Genomic DNA, 6,524 nt, shown 5'->3' on the forward strand with positions numbered 1-6,524 from the left:
AAATTGAAAGGCTGTGGCAGAAGAAGACCAAAATAATCCCAGTGGTAATTGGCGCCCTGGGTGCAGTTCCAAAAGACATTGAAGAGCACCTCAACACCATAGGGGCCACAGAAATCACCATCAGCCAATTACAAAAAGCAGCTTTACTGGGAACAGCCTATATTCTGCGGCAATATCTATAACCATTGACAATAAAATTCTGGCATCCCAGGTCCTTGGGAAGGACTCGATGTCTGGATAAAACAAACCAGTCAATAACACCTGTCTGACTGTGTAAACAAGAAATAATAATAATAAGTGAAGGGTTGCCCATACTTGCAGGGGAACCTCTCCTAGAGCTGCTGTATCTGGGTGTCTAAGAGTTATGAATTGGGATGAAACTGAAATTTTGAAGTCCCTGGTTCAAATATTGCTGAAGCCATGAACTACTTAGGGGCCTCAGATAAGCAGGGATCACAAGTGTCCCTCAGGATAATTTTGCGTGATAGTTTTGGCATGCGTGCTGGAGGTCGGCTACCCCTGGAAGACAGTGGCTTATGTAGCCACTGACCAACCTTATAGAACAGCTGTAAGGACTGTTGAAATAATTATTTGTCACGTTTCTGCTCCTCCATGAAAAGCAGCCTGCAGCAAACTATTACAATCTAACTGTTGAAAACAAACGGAAACAAGAGCAACCTGTAAAAAACAGCAGCAATAAAACATGAAAACCCATAATGGTCACAGGCAAGGCAGAAAACCACATCAGAATTAAAAAAAAAAACCCAAAATAAAATCAATACTCTGGAAAGGCTCTCAAAAGTAAGAAAATTGTCACCTGTCAGCAAAAGCAGAGTCTGGAAGTAATCAAGTGGATCTTTCTAGAGTTAGGAGATCTTCTACAGAATAAGTCCTGTTACAGAATAAGCTTCAGCAGAAGGTTGCCTGTTTGAATCCCTGCTGCTACTGTATCGGGCAGCAGCGATATAGGAAGATGCTGAAAGGCATCATCTCTTACTACACGGGTGGGAGGAGGCCATGGTAAACCCCTTCTGTGTTCTACCAAAGACAACCACAGGGCTCTGTGGGCACCAGGAGTAGAAACTGACTTGACAGCACACTTTACCTTTGCCTTTATAGCTTTGAAAATTGCAGAAATGTTAGAGTGAATGCCAATAACAACAACAATTCAATTGTATGTATTCATATAAACGCGAGAACTCATGTTTTGGGCGGTATAAAAATGTGATTAAATAAATAAATATGTTTATAAGATATATGTAACACTACTCCTAAAAACTGCACAGTGGTGTACACATGTAATAATAGTACTTAGCATTTATATCATGCTTCTTGAGTGGGCAATGCGCTTCATCTGTATTATCTTGATGTAATCCTGTAAAATATCAATATTTTTATCCTCCCCATACTGCAGCTGGGTCTGAGAAGGAGTCAGTGGCGTAGGGAGGGCAGAAGCGGCCCATGTTCTCACAGGCTTGTGGTGGCAGCACACTCCTTACCTCTACTGGTTTTGGGCTGTGGTGGCAGCAGAATCCGCCCCCACCCTGGTGATGGTATGCTCTACCAGCCATGTGGTGCACCACTGGGGATGGGCAGGAAGTGGTGGTGGGCTGCAGGAGTGTGCCACTGGGGCTGGGCAGCATGGCACACTGTGCCATGGGGAAGAAAACAGGTGAGTGAGGCAGCCTTGGAGGCAGGGTAGCACAAGTTCTTGGGACCTGTGCACCCTGTTATAGCTCCACTCCTGGAATGAGTCACTTAGTGAGCTCATAGCAGAGGCAAGAGATGAAGGTGGACAGTCTTGATTCAAAGCTCAATATCTTATCCATCACAATACATAAGCTCTCATAGAATTAACTAATAAAGCAAACAGGATTCACAATAAAACATTCACGAGAAAAACAGCAACAGAATAAGTGGTAGCACCAGAAAAAATACTGGGGGACCAAAGAAGGAGCAAAATACATTTTGGAGGCAGTTAGCTTGTCCAATGTGTTAGCTTTCTGAAAGAGATATAATGGTATAGGTCATATTAGTGCTCCCATTCTATGAATACTTTCTCTATTGATTGCCCTATTGATTTGGGTGGCATTCAAAGTTTCCTTCCTCAGCCCAGCTCTGTCACTGGCATATGGAAGTAGGCAATGGAGAACAGCTGTTCAGAGCTGGTCTAAGCCCACCCCACCCCTGCCCAGCGAGCCATTGGCTCTCCTTGTGCAGCATATTGCTGTGCCAATTGCCTTCCCCTCCTCTCCCTTTTCTTGATGGTGCATGCTGCATGCATTCCCCTCCATTCCTTCCCTGGCAACATGAAAGGAGGAGGGAGAAAGTTCTGCCCTAGCCCCCAGTGCATCAACCACTCTCCCTCACTCTCCTCCTTCTGCTGCTCGTAGTTATGACAGTTGTCTGAAGAGACAGCAAGAGATAAGTAGGATGGCAAGAGCTTCTGTGATCGGCAGTCTAGGCCCTCTAGGGCATGCCAGGCTATTGACCACGGAAGTGTCTTCCAACACACATATGACAGTTGCTTCTTCAGACAACTACCACAACTGTGAGTGGTACAGGACGAGGAGTGACATGGAGTGACTGATGCACTGGGTGGGTGGACGGACTTATGTACCTGCTTCCAATCACTCCCCCTCACCCCCATGTACAGCTTTCCGTCTCTAATGTCTGTACAGGGCTTTTGTGAGCACTTTGGAGATTCCCTCTTTAAGTCTGTACAGTCTGTACAGAACCTGAGGTGTTTTCCCCTTTGGGACTATATTAGAGAAGACAGAACAGTTGAAGGGTGGAGGTTAAAAGACAGCAAGAAGTTGTGCAAGAGTAGCCAGAGAGCCAGGGACATTCAGAAACTCAATGCATCTGGCAGCAATTCAAAGAAGAAGAAGAAGAAGGCAAAAAAGCGTGGTGGTCCAATGAGCGGACAGGAAATTGTCTGTGTTTGATTAAGGATTTTCTAAAACCTTCTGGGTACTTGAGAGCCATGCTAGAAGCTAAGCAAAACAGAAATTTAACACAATCCTCCAAGGTTATTTTGATGTAGGAGTTTGTATATCTTAACCACAAAAAAAGAAAGAAAAAGAGAGATACCTTCCTCAGTATAAAAACATGAGTCTATTATATCATGAGAGATTCAGGACTATTTTTTCATACTAGTTGCAGAACACATGTATACTGCAATGGCTTTCTTGTATAAGATTCAAAAGCCATAAAATGTTTGACTTTGGGGCATAAAAATGTATTTGTTTCAGATGGTGCTTAGGTGTAGAAGAGGCTTAGCAGGTCTTTGGTTTAGAGCTGGGTAGCAGCTGCATAAAATTTAAAAGAATAGTTACAATGACAAGCATTTTAGCATCTGGAGGATATTCCAGAGTAAGATATGCTGCTGTGTTCAAGGATGGGGGTAAAGAGATATCAGATGAATTATGGTTTGATCTTTCTCCTTTAGTTCCATGATCAACAGTAAATACAGTTCAGACAAATGGGAAACCATGGTTTACCACTACACAAAGAAGCTTCTGAGACTCATGGTCGCATGTGCTCCTTCTTATCTCTCCTTTTTTGCACACAAGAGGAGGAGGAGGAGAAAAGCTTTTACTTCCACTTTGAAGTAACTGCAAACCGTGGTTCTTTGTCATATAATCAAGGCAGAGATCTGGGAGGGCCATAGAACTCAGAAGCTCTAGAGAAAAGGATTTCAGGACCTTGGATAGCTGCCAGTAAGAGTGCTACATAGAACAGCATAGGTTGGATGTTGCTCTAGCAGATGCTTGGAGCTGGACTGCTGGTTTTTACACCTGCTGATCAGGTAAAGTGGATCAATGCTATCTTTTCCCTAGAGAAGGCTCTGAGTCAGAGAAAGTTGGTCGTCAGTTCATGATGAAGGTGCTGGCTCTGTTTCCCCTGATTCTCTTTGTGTGGGGTCCTCGCAGCATAAGGTCACCAGGGGTATGGGTAACAGGCTCTTCTCACCCTCTCTCATCCCTTAAAGTGTAGGTGTTGAACCTCAAGTGGGACAGGGTCAAATCCAGAGTCATGCCAGAGCCAAACTCAGGAGCTGTGGGTTAACTTAGGGGAAAACAAACCAGGACCAAACTATAATTTCACATGCAGCTACTGCCCAGTGACTGCTAGAAGCCCAATTCTAGCCACTACACTTGCTATTATGCCATGCATGGACAAATGTTAGTATATAGGGTAGGGATACAAGGTAACAAGGACTGAGATGCTGGTTGCCACTGCAAAGCAACCAAAATGTGAGGGCAAGAGCAACAGGAGTGAGGCAGGGCAAGACAGAAACTCAGAGGCCTAGTTAGATAGGTTTAGTGGGACTGATGTAGCTCACAGTACCTGTTAATAAAGGCCCTGCACACCACTAACAGATCAAGCATCCCTAGGAGAACACAGCCTCCATACTCATCCAGTTCAAAGGATATCATAAAGAGTGCAAAAGGGAATGAAATATCTGTAGGACCAAGAATACAAATGGAAAAATCAATCCAGATGGCTCAAACAAATGCTTTCTGCCCATGCTGAAGAGGACAGAATGGAAGAAACACCTAAAGTCAGTAGCCACAATGGTCTGTGGCATGGCTGCTCAACTTAGGCCACCCAGCTGTCTTTGGACTATTACTCCCATAACCACCAGCCACAGTAGTCAATAGCCAGGGATTATGAGAGTTGTAGGCCAGCATCTGCAGGAGGGCTGAAATTGAGCAGACCTGGTCTATGACCTTGTGGGACATTTCTTCTGAAGAAGGAGATCAGTTAGTTACAAGATCCCTGGCATGCTTGACATAGGAACATAGGAAACTGCCTTATACTTAGTCGGACTATTGGTCCATCTAGCTCAGTATTGGCTACACAGACTGGCAGAAGCTTCTCCAAGGTTGCAGGCAGGAGTCTTTCCCAGCCCTATCTTGGAGATGCCAGGGAGGGCTTCAGCATACAGTATGCAGGTGCTCTTCCCAGAGTGATCCAATCCACCTGGTGGGGAATATCTTACAGTGCTCACAGACTCCCATTCAAATGCAAACCAGAGTGGACCCTGATTTGCAAAGGGTTCATGCTTGAACCACAAGACCAGCTCCCCTCTCTGTCTGAAAAACCACCATACATCATAGCACCACTTCACCTCCATCCAATACCCTCTCACCACAAAGATATCAGATTAGTGTGGCCTTGTCCATTTTTACCACACTGTGCCTCTCCTGAATCATATTTCACTGGCATTATTTATTTATTTATTTATTTATTTATTTATTTAACATATTTTATACTGCCCCAAACTTACGTGTCTGGGAGGTTTTCAACAAAATAAAAACAACTTTAAAACATTAGTTAAAAACAAAAACAAGAAATTTAAAATGCAACAATTTAAAAAATTTAAAACAATATTCTAAAACAACATTAAAAACAATCAAAACAGTATCTGTTAAAAGCCTGGGTGAACAGGTGTATCTTTAAAGACTTTAAAAAAGTTGTCAGAGATGGGGAGGCTCTTATTTCACTAGGGAGCGCATTCCAAATCTTCGGGGCAGCAATGGAGAAGGCCCGCTCTTTTGTCTCCTTCATAATATAATGAAGATATAATGGGATATAAATTAAATTATATATATTTATATATATAATTATTATATATAATATATATATATATATATATATATATATATATATATATATATATATATATAAAATAATAACATATATATTTATATATAAATTATATATATATAATGGGATATAAATGTAATAATAATAATAATAATAATAATAATAAATAATTAATTTTAACATTTTGCTCGGGGTTGGGTGTGTGATTCACCATTAAAGTACCAGGTCTGTTTCTATGCCTCTTGGAGGGCGGGGAGAATTAGGGGACAATTTGACAGTTGCTTTGAGTCACCACAGTGGGGAAATGACTTGACTAGCAAGCCAGAGGTTGCCGGTTCAAATCCCCACTGGTATGTTTCCCAGACTATGGGAAATACCTATATTGGGCAGTAGCAATATAGGAAGATGCTGAAAGGCATTATCTCATACTGCGCAGGAGATGGCAATGGTAAACCCCTCCTGTATTCTACCAAAGACAACCACAGGGCTCTGTGGTCACCAGGAGTCGACACTGATTTAACGGCATACTTTACCTTGAGTCTTAAAGCTTAAGGCCCCCATTCAATTCATATCATGGAGGTTGAACGGATGTTTGTCTTTTTATTTGAAACCCCCTCACTTTACTTCTGGATTCAAATATTTTTGAGAAAAACAAGCCCCTTTTGGTTCCTTTCTTACCACTATACACTGGACTTTGTATCTGAACAGAAACTGGACCACTGTTTGCTAATGGAATCAGCCATGTCAAACAAACAATGGACTTCCTCAGGTTGCTGACTCCCCTGACTTTCTTAGTGAAAGAAACCACTTGTGCAAATATAGGCACAAGTACGCCTTAGATTAGTGTTTCTGGCATATGTTAATTCCCAGTTGCTTCCTGCAAAAAGGTAAATTGAACCTGAGCTCAT

The sequence above is a fragment of the Hemicordylus capensis genome, chromosome 3 (assembly GCF_027244095.1).
Source record: "Hemicordylus capensis ecotype Gifberg chromosome 3, rHemCap1.1.pri, whole genome shotgun sequence".
NCBI lineage: Eukaryota > Metazoa > Chordata > Lepidosauria > Squamata > Cordylidae > Hemicordylus > Hemicordylus capensis.